Below are 18,087 nucleotides of genomic sequence, written 5' to 3' on the forward strand. Positions count from 1 at the left end.
ATAGACAAACGTAATGTATTGTGAATACATCCTTTGTTGTATGATTATATGATAGCGGAACAAACACTGGTAGCAGTTACTTCTGTAAAATATCTGCGTGCAGAACGTTTTGAAGTGGAATGATCATATAAAATTAATTGTTGGTAAGGTGGGTACCAAGTTGAGATTCATTGGGAGAATCCTTAGAAAATGTAGCCCATCAACAAAGGAGGTGGCTTACAAAACACTTGTTCAACCTATACTTGAGTATTGCTCATCAGTATGGGATCTGTACCAGATCAGGTTGATGGAGGAGATAGAGAAGATCCAAAGAAGAGTGGCGCATTTCATCACAGGGTTATTTGGTAACCGTGATAGCGTTACGGAGATGTTTAGCAAACTCAAGTGGCAGACTCTGCAACAGAGGCGCTCTGCATAGCGGTGTAGCTTGCTCGCCAGGTTTCAAGAGGGTGCGTTACTGGATGAGGTATCGAATATATTGCTTCCCCCTACTTATACCTCCCGAGGAGATCACGAATGTAAAATTAGACAGATTCGAGCGCGCATGGAGGCTTTCAGACAGTCGTTCTTCCCGCGAACCATACGCGACTGGAACAGAAAAGGGAGATAATGGCAGTGGCACGTAAAGTGCCCTCCGCCACACACTGTTGGGTGGCTTGTGGCTTATAAATGTAAATGTAAATGTAGATGTAGATTTAGATATTTGCATCATCAGTGGGTTCCAAGCTAGCTGTTCTAGACAGTTTTCAGAGAAAGCATTTAGTTCAAATGGTTCAAATGGCTCTGAGCACTATGGGACTTAACATCTGTGGTCATCAGTCCCCTAGAACTTAGAACTACTTAAACCTAACTAACCTAAGGACATCACACACATCCATGTCCGAGGCAGGATTCGAACCTGCGACCGTAGCGGTCACACAGTTCCAGACTGTAGCGCCTAGAACCGCAAGGTCACACCGGCCAGCAAAGCATTTAGTAATGTTTTGTAGGATGTCTTGTCATATCCATCCCTTACAAAACTATATTTTTCTTAATTGAATGATTGCTGGATTATTAAAGTCTCCTACAATAATGACAGTGAGACTGGGGAACATTCATACTAACAAACTGATGCTCTCTCTATAATTTTCCATTATATCTGGTTGTCAACAGAAAGATCAATTATAAGTTTATGCCCACCTTTGATACTGAAGAGTTGCCCAAACTATTTCACATGTTGTTCATTTTCTATTTTGTTATATTTCAGTTTCTTGTTTACCCCAACAAAAACACCACCTATATTTTCCATTAGCCCAACCTTTCAATATAGAACTATATTTTCTTCATCTTAGTGCCATCTATTTCAGGTTTTAACCAGCTTTCTGTATCTAGTATTACATGACTCCACTCCTCTACTTCCAGCATTATTGTGATTACTTTTACAGATTGAAATTTTCATTATGCAGCAGCATGTAGCTGATATGAAACTTCCTGGAAGATTAAAACTGTTTTTGGACTGAGATCCAAACTCAGGACCTTTGCATTTTAGGGACAGATGCACTACTGACTGAGCAACTGAAGTATGACTCACAAGCTGACCTCACAGCTTTACTTCCAATAGTACCCCATCTCCTACCTTCCAAACTTCACAGGAGCTCTATCTACACTGCACTGCAGACCAAAAGTTTCGTTCTGGAAACATCTTCTAGGCTGTGGCTAAACCATGATTTTGCGATATTCTTTCTTCCAGGTTTACATTAGTTTGCACGCTGTTTCGAACATTAAAATTTTTTTTATCTAAACTACTAAAGTCCTGTTCAATTTTTTCTGCTACAGCCTTCTGTTCAACTTTGACATCATTAACATTCTTTGTCTGTTCTGCAGATTGGGCAACTAATTCATTTTCCAAAAGAATGAATTTATTTTCTAGGACATCATCTTTTTCATTCACACTTTTTAATCTCTTTGACAACCAATTTTAGCTCCAAAAACCTGATTACTAAGTTGGTCTATTTGGTACTGTACCCCGTCCATTTCACTATTGTTTTCAATTCGTATTTCAGTTAAGTGATCACTGGCTGCACTAAATTTACTATTGTTATCTGTCTTCGTTCCAAACTATTCATTTGGTTCAAACATGCCCTGGCTGGGTCCTACAGCTTTCACTTCATCACTACTACCCTTGTCTCTGTTCATTTTCCTAGCAATCACACGAGTCCAAAAAATAATAATTATTATTATTTCACAAATATTTTGTACTTATTTTTTCTTGTTGATGCCCCTCATTGTAGTTGTAAAGTCTTCTTTCAGTTGATCAGGTCCGTCATTGTTGTTAGTTTCTTGTCACTGTTGATACGACTTTGTTGGGCAGCTCTTAGTCTTTTTTCTATGACTAACACAAATCACTGTCCTTTCTTCTTCTGCAACAGACAAAACTTTGGTACCAGTCAACTGATACCAGATGGCACCCACAATTGTAATCTTACCCTCCCACACATTACCAGTAGATTTTCAATCTCTTCAAAAAAATTGATTTGTTTCAAAAGCATCTAGAGGCATAAGCTGCACAAATAACTTTTTTACTTATCTTCATTTTCTCATTGTTGGATGCAGTTTGCCACATCCAGGGATAGATTCTTCAAGCTGAAATTTTTAACTTTGTTGTTTCCAGACGACTAGATAAATTTTAAGTAAGCCTGTTACATGATTTCTGTTTGTACTTGTTTTCTATTATGTCACATTCTTGTATATCAGACTGACTTTACAATCTCCACTTCCATAAAACAGAAATTTACATTGTTACTGCCGAACATAAAAACACATCTGATTCCACCAGAGGCATGCCCACCACTAACTACATTCTGCGGTACTAGCAATATTCCAAAGCGTTAAAGAAAAGAAGAGTTTACAAACTTCCTTGACAAAAGAAGAATCTTCACCAAGTTATATCATTAATGTGTAAACGAATCCAGAAATAAATTTAATAGTAAGCATCAGATTGCGTAAATAATAGTAGGAATTTTAAGTATACCAGATATTTTGTAATTTCAAATATCTATAAAAGAAGGAGAATTAGCTGTATTTAGAGAGTTAGTACATATCGACTGTAAGAAATTAATTTCTTGTTATACATTTTAGCTCAAAATATAATGCATCATATACAAAATCACACAAAATTCTTTTAGTTAAACAGCTGAGATAATGTTCCCCAATACTAGATTCGAAATTATTCCTGGTATTGATTATTTCTATTATAGAAAGATAATGTTGGAAGATGGCACCCCATTACAAGTTTGCCCTGAAGATGGTGTGGTGATAGGGAGAAGCTATAACATTCCAGTCCTCGTTTAGTAAAGCTAACAGTAGCAGTACTAGTAGTAGGTTTACTCATCCATATATCATGTTTACAACAATATTAAATGGGGCTTGGTATAACAATCTAAGAACAACAATAACATAATTCATATATAAAGTCATTTATATATTTGCACGTCTAAATTGACAAGGATGAGACAAGCCATGGCCAAATGGTAGAAATTGTCCTGGCATTTGACTAAAGTATTTTCAGAAAACCACAGAAAACCTGAATCAGGATGGCTGGATAAAGATTGGAGCCTCCACCCTCCTGAATACAAGGCCACACTGTTTAAAATAGTGCTACCTCATTCCGTTTACCCCTACGGTGAAATACTGTTTTGCAAAGAAGTTATTGAATAATGTAAACAGCCAGAATTGCACTGTTCATTTATTTCTCACTTCCAGTCACTGCACACACATTTAAACTTCCTGGCAGATTAAACCTGTGTGTCGGACTGAGACTCGAACTTGGGACCGAGTTCGAATCTCGGTCTGTCACAGTTTTAATCTGCCAGGAAGTTTCATATCAGTTCACATCCCACTGCAGAGTGAAAATTTCATTCTATACACACATTGTTTCATAATGTAGCATTACACACACTATCAGCTGATGCCAGGACCATAGCAACAATGTTGCATTTCCATTTAGTGTGTCTTGTCATTTGCCAGTCTGAAGAACTGAGTCAGCATCTCTCTATAATGAGAGAGATATTGAGAGCAGCAAGAGAATAAGACATTAGTGTTACACATTGCATTACTTTGGGAGTAAGTTTTTCCAGAAATGGGAAAAAGAAGGAAAAAACAATACATGAAAGCAATGTGTGAAAAGATATCTAAAATAATCAAAAGTCAAACTCAACTTTAGTAGATCAATGTGTGTAGCACATAAAAATATTACAGACAGCAGCGTTCACAATAGCCTTTGACTGCTAGCTCTTTTTCTAGCTAAAGAACACATGTCCACACATACTGCTTAAACACCCAAATGTACTCTCCCATGGGCATGAAAGACTGATTAATTATTGACATTCGATTACCAAAAGCTGGTGTTTAAGCTGATGGAGGTGGGGAGGGGGTTGAGAAGGATGTAATGAGGGGGTAGTGGGAAAGAGGCAGGTCTATAAACAGATGACTGCTGCCACATAGCAAGACAAAAATAGTACAGCAGTTGAGTGAATAGAGATGTAGGAAGAAGTAGAGAGGGAAGAAGGAAGGGGCCAAGAGAGAAACTTGAAGATGGTGGGGAGTAATGGAGGGGGAAAGAAAGATAAAGATGAAGAGGGAGAGAGAGAAAGGATGGGGAAAGAGGAGGAAGAGTGGTAGAAAGGAGGGGAGGGAGAGAGGGAGAGAGAGACTGCATGGTAGGGGCAGGAAAAGCTGTGGAAGAATGCAGTGCATGACCCGGATGGAGAATGAGTGGTAGGACAGAAGAGAGAATGGAAAAGGCAAGGTGAGGCAATGGGAACAGTTCAATGGAGGTCTGACCAGGGGAATTATGAGGGTGCAAGATATATTGGAGAGAAAGTTCCCATCTACATAGTTCAGAGAAACTTGAGTTGAAGTCATTTATGTTGTGGTGTGCAGCATCTTTGCCAATTGGATGGTCAAACTTGCAGTTTGCCACAGTTTGGTTGTGACCATTTGTGCAAGTAGATAATTGGTTGCTCGCCAAGCCCACATAGAATACTGTAGAGTAGCTCAAGAATACTGACATACACCGATGAGCCAAAATATTGTGCTCACCTGCTTATTAGCTTGTTTGTCCATCTTTGGAACAAAATACATCATTGATTCTGCATATCAGGGATCCTACAGTTTGTTGGTAGGTTTGTGGAGGTATGTGATATTACATGTCTACACACAGCCCACCTAATTTGCAAAAATAACAAGCCACTGATTTGTGCATGCAGTGATGGCGCCCGATAGTGACCCAGATGGATTCCATAGGATTTACATCAGACAGATTTGGTCACTAAGACATCAACGTAAATTCACTATAATATTCCTCAACCATTGTAGCATGATTCCAGCTCCAAGATATGGACAGTTATACTGCTGAAAGATGACATCTCTGTCGGGGGGGAAGACGTCCATCACGAAGAGATGCAGGCAGCATGTCTTTATTACCACAGATCTCATGCAAATGCAGAGAAAGTCTCCCACAGCATAATTCTTTTTCCACCAACCTGCCTCCACAGTGTGCTGCACATGTCAACACCCCATTCATCTCAATGGTGGTATACGTGGAGACAACCATTGACTTGTATAGTAAAAATGTGATTCACCCAATGAGACAACACATATCTGTTGATCAGTGGTCGAATCCTGATGGTCCTGTTCTCAGTGCAGTCATAACTGATAATGTTGTTGAGTCAAACATGTGAACACGTAGGGGTGGTCTGCTGTGGAGCTCTGTGTTCAACAATGTATGATGAGCGGTGTGCTCCAAAACATTTGTGTTTGCACCAGCATTGTGCTCTTTCACCAAACATGTCACAGATCACCATCTAACTTACTTTACAGACCAGAGAAGCATCTGAATTGTATGTTCAGTGAGGATTCATGGATGTCCAACCATTTAGTGCCTAGTGGCAGTTTTGCTGTTCTTCTGTCTCTTTCCACAGATGCTCATGACAGTAATCTGTGTACATTCATGTTCCAGTTTCACCATTTTTAAGATACTCATTCACAGGGCCCAAGTAATAATAATCTGTCCTTACCAGTTGCTTTCACATGTGGACCTGTGAAAGCAGACATATTAGTTATATATCAGCTGTGCTGCATTTACTGCGCAGCATTATATGTGGGCATGCCGAGTAACTAGCTGTCTACGTGCTTGAATGGCCACCTCCAAACTGTGGCAAACTGCAAGCTTGACCATTATCATTCCACCTCTCTCCTTTCAGTGTTGATTATTGTAATTCAAGTAAGAAGGTAAAATGTTGCAGGAAGGTTGCATTACATTGCCAACAAGAAGAGAAAGAAAACAATTAAAAATTGAAAATAAGTTGCTTATTCTTTTTCTCTCTTCTTGTTACATAAGTAGTTCTACAAAATACCTTTCATTTTATCAAAGCAAATGGTAGCCACAGGTGCAGATGCTATCACTGAAAAGCAGTGAGCCATGTTAATGTCAAGTTTCAGTGCAAGGAAATGATTTGCATAGTTATAATAATAATGATCAGACTTCATGAAGAACTTCCATTGCAGGCTCAATTTTCAAATACTCAGATGTAAAAACGATAGCATATTTATAGCATGCAATCATTGGGTAATCTTACTGACTACTTCAATGAATTTAAAAGCCTGAAAATATACAAAACCTTCATCAACAGTGGAAAAAACAGAAGTAAACACAGTACCACTACATAATACATAAATAAATTAAATATGACTTACTACTTCACAATGTCATTTACAGGACAGAAAATTTACCTTTCAGCAGCAATGCTTGAGGAATAAAAAGAAAAAAGACAACTATATGCTTTTCATAGTTTTTGATAGAGCAAACATCAAAATGAATACAGATAATAATTATGATGTTAAAGTAAAGTTCATACTCTTAGATGCAACCTTTTCACTGATGCCATTGAAACACAAAGATTTGCTTCAGTGACCCATTGAATGGTGGAGACAATGTCTGTTACAGCACATGTATGTGCTATTCAATTTCACTTCACTCAGATGCTGTATACTTGATATACAAAATTATTAAACACATAGCCATAGTTAATGGAACATGACATAGTTTTCTTAAAACAGTTATCTTGTAGATTAATAATAGTTTCTTGTTTGAGTTTAGTTAATTAATATGATAAGGATTGATTTTCTTATCATGATATTTATGCAAGTGATTTTATTACAGCAGATCTGTTGAGGTTTTGCATTAAATTACTATGTGTCATGGCTTAGTGTTAAAGTCTGGAATCACCTCTACACACAGGACTACTGAAGTAAGTTTTGTCTCCCCACTCTCCTTCCCACTGGGGCATAGTCAGCAGAAAACCTGAAAAAACTCTGATGTGGTTTTCAGACTTTATCACTTTGCAGACTTAAATAACATTACAGGTCTCTGAAAAATGAATCTGGTACAAAATATGACAGTAATGTATTAGTCTGTTAAGTGTGGTTCTTGAAAAGTTAACTTATCAAAATATACCAGTCAGTAAAAATATTATTCAGGCATAGTTCTAAAATCCTCAGTGATGTACAATTATAATCATTCGGATATTTTGTTTTATGAAGTCAGTAAAGACGGACATTCATTCATATAGCATCTTTATTTTTATGTTCTTTTTGTTGTTACAGGTGGTATGGTATAGGTACAATAGAAATTATTTTAGTTCATGTTTTAAGACAGTAGGTACAAGAAGTTAGAAGATGCTGGATTATGGTGATGGTTGAAGGTTCAGCTAGTGATTACAAGGAGCGATGACCCAAGGACAGAATGTAGGTGATGTTTTCAGCTGTTTTGGAACCCATCTTAATGGCCAAGATCTGGAAAGAGAGGTTAATGGCCAGAATGGCAGTAGGTGCCACAGTGTAAATTTGGTTGTATCTCAAAGAGTCATCCAGTAGTCCACCATTATCAGGTTACATACAACTATTGTACAAACTAATCAAACTATGTAATGCACAACATATATAAGTGATACTGAAAGAAAAATTTCATTAACATACAACTAACTATCCTCATAAGTAAAAATAACAGATTTACTTGACTTAAATACATGAAATGGATCAATGTTTAAATATGAAGGACCTAATATATTTCATTTCTAAGCACTGCTCAGTGTCCATGTCACCACGACTTAATCCATCGTCCTTTGCTTTTGATTTAGCACATGAGGTCAATAACGGTCTTGTAGTTAATGCCCACAACATGCACTAAGCAAGTGTCTCTGTTGGACAATTTTTCTTACTGTATAGTTTAAATCAATAATGACAGTGTGCACAATGCTCCACAACAACAGTCAATAGCTGCTGGAGGCAGACAGGACTCTCAGCCTTGCCATGCCAGAACCCAGTGTTTTTACACATCTATCACAAACACTCAGTCAGTGCAAATGCATATAAAACTGTCTCATCTCACTTGAAGAAGTCTTTAAGCATTGACACAGTACCACAAGAGGATAGCATTCCACTGATCTCAACTCAAGCAAGTGCAAAATACTTTACAGAGCTTCTGATGGTGTACTAGTTTTGGTTCTCCATTTCGACTTGCACTAGCACCATACTGGTTTATCAGTGTCATATAGTTTCACAATGTACTCCCTCCCACAAAAACATATTCAAAACTATGTCTATCAGATCACAGTCCCTCCATATCCATTGCTTACAAACATGTGTATTAACGTAATGCCCACAAGTCTAAACATTATAGGGAAACAGAATACAGGCAAGATATTTATAGGAGAAATGTGTATGTATGTCAGTGTGAATCATACAAATAATTCAAAACAAAAATGGATTTTGATACAAAGACATATTTTTTGATAACTCTTATCTGAGCTAGTGAAACTTTGAAATTATTTAATGGGGGGTGGGGGGGTTGTTTGGGGGAGGAGACCAAACAGCAAGGTCATTGGTCTCATCGGATTAGGGAAGGATGGGGAAGGAAGTTGGCTGTGCCCTTTCAAAGGAACCATCCTGGCATTTGCCTGGAGCGATTCAGGGAAATCACAGAAAACCTACAACAGGATGGCCGCACGTGGGATTGAACTGTCATCCTCCCGAATGTGAGTTCAGTGTGCTAACCACTGTGCCACTTTGCTCGGTAATTATTGTTTCATCATGTATAGAGGCCAGGACATCATAATCTGTCAATTCATTCATTCATTCATTGAGTCAAAGCCATATGCAAAACTTGACAGAACACAAGAACAACAGCAAGCAATCTCGAAATCAGAGCAGAATATTTACAGAGAATTCACAAAGACCCAAATCAATGTTATCATTCAAAGCCTGCCTGTATTCAATAATGCCATCAATTAATAGCTTTAAACTCTATTAATACAGACATAAATCTTTATTTTTAGATTAGAGCTACAAATTAAACCACATACTTACAAATAATCATATGGCAAATGTTACCTAATCTAACTACAACATAATTTGTAATAAGTGCTTATGTACAAAAGCACTGATGATATAGGATTCTCTCAGACCATGCGAGTTCCATGTATAAATATGGTTTGAAGATTTTCTATTAATATCATCACTTAAGTTAGTTAGTAACACACAACCAATTATTCATGTATTTACAAATTTATTAAAAGACAAACGAGATTAATCATCAATGTCTATACTTCTTAAGATCATGGTGTGAATATAATTTGATTAATAGCCCATGTATCTAGTATAAGGCGGACATTACCATCTGGTTTGGCAACTGCTAATAAAGGGCTCCAATGAGAGATAATGAGGTATAGTTTTCTGCTCTAACATCTGTTGCATTTACTTTGTAGCCATCTCCTGTTTTGTCCATGGGATGGAGTCTAGGTTCTGGCTGTAAATTTTATGTGGATGTACCTCCCATAATATTGATAAGCATGAACAGTATCTATTCTTTCAAAAAAAATCAAAAACATGTTTGTACTTCAATAGTAAATCTTTGTTGCTGTTGGGAGTTAATAACTGATGATTCCATAACATTTTCATGCATATGATCTTCGTCGTTCTTCACTGAAGTACAGTGTGCTGGTTTACTATACCGATGTTTGCAGCTTTTGTCTTAATAAACATGATTTTCATGCCATGGCAATATTTACCAATGACAAACAAGTAGGTGTCTGGAATTAACATCCAGTTCATACCTTGTCTGTCACATTCACTGTTTCACAGTGGCATGACTAGTCTTCTTCAAAATTCTGTCCACTGCAGGGTTATTAGCAAAGTGGGACACTACAAACATCACATTGTTAATTTGCAGTCATTTGTTAAGACCCTTAGGAAAATGAAGATAGGCCAAAATGACAAAATGGTTAATGGGAACTTTGTGTCACTTTTATGAGAGTGCTGGTACAAGACACACTGGATCATTTGGCGCAACATGTTTCCACCTGAAATTGTCATGCTATTTCACCATACCTTAATGACAATGAACTTTCTGTACTGCAACAAATATTATGAGATGGTGGATGGCACAGCCATGGGATCCCCACTGTCTTTGACCATCATGAAATTTTCATGGAGCACTTTGAGGAGCGAGCTCTGAACTCTGCTGGGTTTCATTCATCTTGCTTCCTACGGTACGTTGATGACAGCATCTTCATATGGCCTCTAGTTGAAAATGCACTGTAGTATTTCATTGACCATATGAATAGTGTCCGTTCCAACACCAAATTGTCTGGCAAGCTTTTTTTCTTGGATGTTTTAGTCGAATGGAAGGCAGGAGGTGACTTGGTCATTCAGTGTACAGGAAATCTATGCACACTGACTGGTATTTAAACACCAACAGTTTTCACCAGTTTGTACACAAGAAAGTGGTACTGAACACATTAGTAAGCAGGGCAAAGACTTCTTCTCACAATGACCACCTAAAGCCTAAATTTCAGCATTTGAAGCACATGTTCAAGTGTCAGCAATGAAAGACACTTTGTGAGCTGCAGAAGAGGTCATGCCAGCTGCATGCCTTCATACTGTGGAGCAACTACTAGCAAGATAGGACACATGTTGAAGGGACGTGGACTGAAACCAGTGACACCACCTGCCTCCAAGTTAAAAGATACGTTATGAGCCATTTAAGACAACATGGCTATTTGCAGTGTTGCCGAGTGTAGTGCAGAGCATTCATGACATATCAAACAAGAGGAATTTGAGAAGTCTGCCATGGCTGAACACTGCCTAGAAAATGGGCACAAAATACAAGGTGAAAAAATGAGAGTTTTGGCTCAAACAACATCATACATGGTTTGTGTTATAAAAGAAGTGGCCAAAATTAAAATAAACAGCAACAGTTTTAACAGAGAGCAGAGATACATGCTTAGCAGAGCATGGGGGTGGACTTTGGACACTGAGCAAAAGGGAAAACGTAAGCTTGACACTTGAGGGCTGTGGGAGCAATAGTTTCAAATGTGGCACCTGCAGTTCACACAATGTGGCATAATTAGGTCTTGTGGCAGGATGGAGCTGCTAGGAGCTGTCCAACTTGCCCACTGTATGTTTAACCCTTCAGCTCACTATCGAAGGCTTCCAATGCTGCCATTAGATCTATATAAGCAGAATGCCATGTCAGCTCCAGCAGTCAGTGATTTCAGCTCCTGATAGTGATGACGTGGAAACAGGTATTGAAAGCTTGAGTGTTTTATTCAAAATTATGTGTCTTGTAAACCGAGAAGATGTGATTAAAACAGTGGGTAATTTTGAATCTAATCTTTCATTTATCACTGTTTCCTTATCCAAAATCCATTTCAAAAGGTTTTGCAAAAAAACTTTCCCTCTGTGCATCAAACTATTCCCTGATCTTAGCCTCTTGTTCAGCCTTTTGATTTAGCTCCCATACCAAATCTTTTATAAAAGTTTGTTTAGTGGTTAATATTCATACAGTGTCAAGAATGTGCTGGTATGTAATTTTCAGTTCGGTAATTTTGGTTGTTAAAGCATCCTGTTGCATTGACAAATTTGTCATGTATACTGACAATTTAGTCAATTTAGCCTAGTCACCATTTCATTTTGCTTATTTGATGTATTATTATACTAGGTTGACATTTCATTTATCTGTAATGATAAATGTTCAAAATTTGTTTTCATCATTGAAATGAATGCTTCTAAGCTTCAATACAATGCTGCAAATGGGTCTGGAGTGGGCTTTGTTGATAGAATAATTTCTTCGCTCCCGGCTTGTGACTCCATTTCATGTGCTTATGTGTCAATATATTCAATAGCCATTTTCACCAGTTTCTCTCTCCTCTCTTTTCCCCCTTTGTCTTCACCTTTCTCTGTTTTTCCTCTCCTCATTTTCCTACTCTCTTGCTTCCCTTTCCCTCTTTCTACACTTCTATTTTTTGTACCCTCTGTACTTTTTTTGTCTTGTTGTGTGGCTGCTGAGTCATCTGCCCAAAGACATGCCTCTTTCCCACTACCCCCTCCCCACTTCCATCAGATCAGGCAACTGCTTTCAATAATCGAGTATCAATAATCAGTCTTATAGATATATTTTCAACTCACTCCATTGCATTGCCACATTATCCTGTGTGGCTGTAAATCATTATTTTCCTCCTGTCTCTTCCCCCTCCCATTTCACCCTATTATTCATGTAAATAATCAGTCTTGCTGTGTCCAACAACCAACTCCAGCATCTTGTGATGGCCTGATATGCTGGAGTTGGTGATTGTGCATGCCTCTGTGTGTGTGTGTGTGTGTGTGTGTGTGTGTGTGTGTGTGTGTGTGTGTGTGTGTGTGTGTGTGTGTGTGTATATTCCTCCAAAATGACTTCAACAACAACATCACTGACAATACAATCTCCATCAAAGTCACTCACCTCACCTACATTCATTTGCAATAAGCCACCTATCTCAGGTTTACCAACCTCAGTTACTTCACAGCTCTCAGTTACTTCAGAGCTCTCATTCACATCTACATAAAAAATTCAATACAGTCATCACCTAACTTACATACATCAATAACACTGTTTTCCGTCCAAGAGAAGAAATCAGTAGTACATACTACTCTCACAGTCTGGTTTGTGATTAGCACTTACACCATCGTAATTAAACATAGTATCACAAAACTTTTGATCAAAACATAAATGAGAAATCTGATATTCCTTCTGTTCAATTTTTGACACATGTGCCTTATCATTAACACTGTTATTATTGTCTAATTGCAAGTGTAACTTAAGGATCCTGTGCTTGTTACGTTTCCTCCCCCCAAAACTGTGGACGCTCATTGAGATGAACTGCAGTTTTCTGAGTAGTCACTTCTGTGATTGTTTCTTCTATTAAAATGCCCATGGTTATTCCCATTATTCCTATACTGCTGCTGTTCAGAATTTCTCTCTCTACTGACATTTTGATCCTGATGGAAGTTACCATTTCTCTGTTTTTGTGATTACTCCCATTGTGATTTCTATCATTCCTATTATTATGGACATACTTCTTTCTACTGCCCTAACCAGCCTGTCAACATATCGTAAAAATTGTTCAAGACAATTATCAGGTCCATGTACCAAATCCCACTGCAGTCTTTCTGGTAATCTCCTTTTAAGTCCATCAATCAAGGTCATTTCATCAAATGGTTTGTCAAGTTGTGCTAATTTTTTAAGTTGGTTCTTACAAAACTCTTTCGAAGTGCCATCCCTATTCCTGTAATTAGAACCATTCAGAGATTCACTTTTTATTTCTCCTATTCTGCTTCCACCCAAAATTTATTTCAATTTTTTTTTCTCGAAACTCTGATATGTTTTCCACTGACTTAAATTTAAATTTATCCATGACAGAGCTTCGCCTTCAAGAAATCTTTTAACAAATTTAATTTTTTTAACTGTCATTCATGCCGACACAAAGCTATCTCAGCAGTGGTACAGATAATCCACTGAATGTAAATTATCGCATGGAAAACTTTTGATAGGAGTATTGGAACATGCAATACCTTTGTTTGCACACAGATTTTTGGTAATACAACATTCCTGAACTGCTGAAATTTTTTAATCTAAAACAGTTACATTAGTTTTCATATTGTTTTCTACAGTTAATTTCTTTTTTGTTTAAACTGGTGATATTTTGTTGGGTACTAATTCAACTCTGATGTCATAAACATTCTTTGATTGTTTCGCTGACTCATGTACAAACTCATTTTCTAAAACAATAAATTTATTTTCTAAAACATCAACTTTTTCATTCACACTTTTTAACCCCTCCGACAATCCACTTTTAACTCTGAAACTTACTTACTAAGTCAACCTATCTGATTTTGTTCTCTGTCCATTTTGCTATTGTTTTCAGTTTTTATTTCAGCTAATTGATAATTAACTGCACTAAATTTCCTGTTGCTATCCATATTCATTTCCTCTAGTTTTGCCACAATTTACTGCAAAACATCAGTCTTTACTGTTCCTTTACTGACTACCATTTTTCTCGGCTCAGACGTGCCCTGACTGGATCCTGAAGCTTTCATATTTACCTCACTTTTGCGTTCACCCCTATGCATTTTGTTAACAAGCACAAGAGTTCACAAACAAGTTAACTTCACAAATAATTTGTACTTATCTTTCCTTTTTGATGTTTCTGGTTGTAGGTGTCAAGTCCTCTTCACTTTCATTTGATCCAGTCCATCATTTTGCTCCTTGTGGTTGAAAATTTATTTGTACACTAATTTAAAAAATCAGTGGAATAAAATGATCTCTGCAACAGACAAAACTTTATTATTCGTCAATTAATCATGGATGATACCTGCACTTGTAATCATCCCCCTTCTTGATAATTCTTCCTATTGTTCACATTAGTCTTTTATGAAGAGTTGAGACGAGCAAAGATTACAATAAAGTTTGTAGTATACTTAGCCTTTCATGTAGAATTGGCTCCAGTTCTCTTTGTCTAGGGGTCTGATTCCTGAAGACATTTTAGGTCCTCATGGTTGAATTGATCTAAATAAAATTGAAGATCATTGTTGCAGAAATTTTGTTTTTACATAAATGTTTTTTTTTTCACATTCTAGTACATCATACAGTCTTTTGATTTTTCACATTAACAAAGCTGAAATTACATTGTTTGAACAAAATACAAAAACACATCCAATCACATCAGAGGCATGCTTATGACTCCCACACTCTGCGGAAATAACCATATCCCAAAGGGTTTACAATTTTTCTTAACAAATGAATTTCCTCTAGTTTTTATTACATTATTAATTTTGATTGTTATTTCATAAATGAATCCAGAAATGAATATAATAAATAGTGCAGGATTACGTAATTAATAATAGAAATTTTAAGTGTGCAAATATTTTGTAGTTTCATATGTTTCTTAAAAAAAGAATTTTAACTGTACCTTCATTATTGATTATAACATCAAGACTAAAACATTTTATAAAGTAATTTATTTTCATAAATTTTATAATGTGTGTAAAATTATATGAAAGTTTTCAGAAAAGCAACTGAGATAATACTGGCCTGTCCAAAATTTGAAAAATAATACTGGTATTGACAACTACTGTTGAGCAAAAGTAATGCTGGAGGATGATGTCCCATTAAAAGTTCTCTAAATGGAAATTTGATGGACCTTATGCTAAAGCAATTTTATTAGAACTGTTGGAAACAAATTATTATTATTATATTAAATCATTTATACACTGAAGCGCCAAAGAAACTGGTGTAGGCATACATGTTCAAGTACAAAGCTATGTAAACAGACAGAACACGGTGTTGTAGTCAGCAATGCCTATATAAGACAACAAGTGTCTGGTGTAGTTGTTAGATTGGTTACTGCTCCTACAATGGCAGGTTATGAGTTTGAACCTGTCTTATAGTCAGTACCTGAGCGATGGGACACAGCATCTCTGAGGTAACAATGAAGTGGAGATTTTTCCCATATGACCATTTCATGAGTGCACCACAAATATCAGGAATCCAGTAAAACGTCAAATCTCCTACATTGCTGTGGCTGGAAAAAGATCATGCAAGAACAGGACCAACAACGGGTGAAGAGAATCATTCAACGTGACAGAAGTGCATCTCTTCTGCAAATTGCTGCAAATTTCAATGCTGCGTGATCAACAAGTGTCAGCATGCAAGCCATTCAACGAAACATCATCGATATGGGCTATTGGAGCCCCTGATGACTGCACGACACAAAGCTTTATGCCTCATATGGGCCTGTCAATATTGACATTGGACTGTTGATGACTGGAAACATGTTGTCTAGTTGAGCAAGTCTAGTTTCATATTGTATTGAGCTGATGGACTTGTACGGTACGGAGACAGCCTCATGAATCCATGGACCCTGCATGTCAGCAGAGGACTGTTCAAGCTGGTGAAGGCTCTGTAATAGTGTGGGGCATGTGCAGTTGGAGTGGTGTGAAGTGGTACGATACATCTAGATATGACTCTTGATAGGTGGCATGTACGTAAGCATCTTGTCTGATCACCTGCATCCATTCATGTCCATTGTGCATCCCGGCGGACTTGGGCAATTCCAGCAGGACAAAGCAGCACCCCACACATCCAGAATTGTTGCAGAGTGGTTCCAGGAACACTCTTATGAGTCTGAACACCTCTGCTGTCCACCAGACTCCCCAGACATGAACATAATTGAGCATGTCTGCAATGCCCTGCAAAGTGCTGTTCAGAAGAGATTTCCACCCCTCATACTCTTACGGATTTATGGACAGCCCTGCAGGATTCATCGTGTCAATTGCCTCCAGCACTACTTCAGACATTAGTCAAGTCCATGCCACATTGTGTTGCGGCACTTCTGCATGCTCGTGGGGGCCCTGCACGATATTAGGCAGGTGTATCAGTTTCTTTGGCTCTTCAGTGTATAATTTATTTCAGTCAAACAAACATTTTTTTTACATTTTATTGTTATTATTATTAAAACCACAGAAATCAGGGACACATTAAAAGTGCGTATGTATCTGTGCAGAGGGGGGTGTGGTGGTGACAGTGAGTTATATTTGGGGAAGGGCTGGGGTGGTGAGGAGGGGGGGGGGATTAGATGGGCGAGAGAGAGTAAGGAAATATGACTGCTGTCTGCAAAAGAGTATATATGTAACTCCCCACTTATCCTCACTCATTACTAATGTTATGTGAATTTGACATTGAACTCCAAGACTAGAGAAGCTGCTAAAATATACATTTTCCCGTCAGAAGAAGAATACTAATTATGTCCTAACAACTGCTGTTGATGTATCTGCAGCATTAGAGCACACTAAACTTTCACCTCTACCACAGTTCTGAAACATGTTGTTTGTTCTGAAAGACATCACATTTCCTTTTAGATTTAGATTTAAATGTGAGTGGAGTGGAGACTGCAAACAGAAGCATAGGAGAGGTAAAAATGAAAAGTTGCAGAAACAAGTTTAAGAAGCAGCAGACAATGGAAATGAAACACAGTGAAACAAGCTGCAAACCTTAAAACATGAGCAAAGAAAGGAAATAAAAGTATATCACATATTGGAAGCATAATGGAAGACATAATAAGGGACGAGTAAAAAGAAGTAATTGGTGTATTGCAAAAATAAATAATACACTTTCTGTGGATTTCCAAAACTAGGCTGGGTAGTAAGAATACTAACTGTCTTCATTCTAAAATAGATATCGAAGTCAAGTTATTATTTTGCAGCACATGCAAGATACCACTGTGAGTACCAATATAAACTTGCTACCTGACTGGGAACTGGTTATCCTAGGGTGATGGATCATGTTATGAATGGTGATGGATCATGTTGTAGATTGCAGATATAACTGACCTAGTCACAGATCATGTCAGGCTTAGAATCAGGATAAGTTTTATCAGGTATCACTTAACAAAAAAATATGCTGACCAGTTAGATACATAAAAAAAGAAAAAAATTGCATTCCAGAATCACTGCATCATGGTTTTTGGAGAAAAATTACGAGAAAATGCTCAGAAGAGATTTGTAAGGGAGAAGTTATAGACATAAAATTTAACTTGCAGCAGTAGAGGAGAGGACCATTTTTTATTTTTTATTTTTTGGAATGTATTCACTTACTTTAGTGAGATTCTGAGAACCATGGCCTGCCTTGAAGTGATGTATAATGTGGTTCAACCACTAATTGCTGTTTGGAAGACA

Source organism: Schistocerca americana, chromosome 8 (genome assembly GCF_021461395.2).
Source record: "Schistocerca americana isolate TAMUIC-IGC-003095 chromosome 8, iqSchAmer2.1, whole genome shotgun sequence".
Taxonomy (NCBI): domain Eukaryota; kingdom Metazoa; phylum Arthropoda; class Insecta; order Orthoptera; family Acrididae; genus Schistocerca; species Schistocerca americana.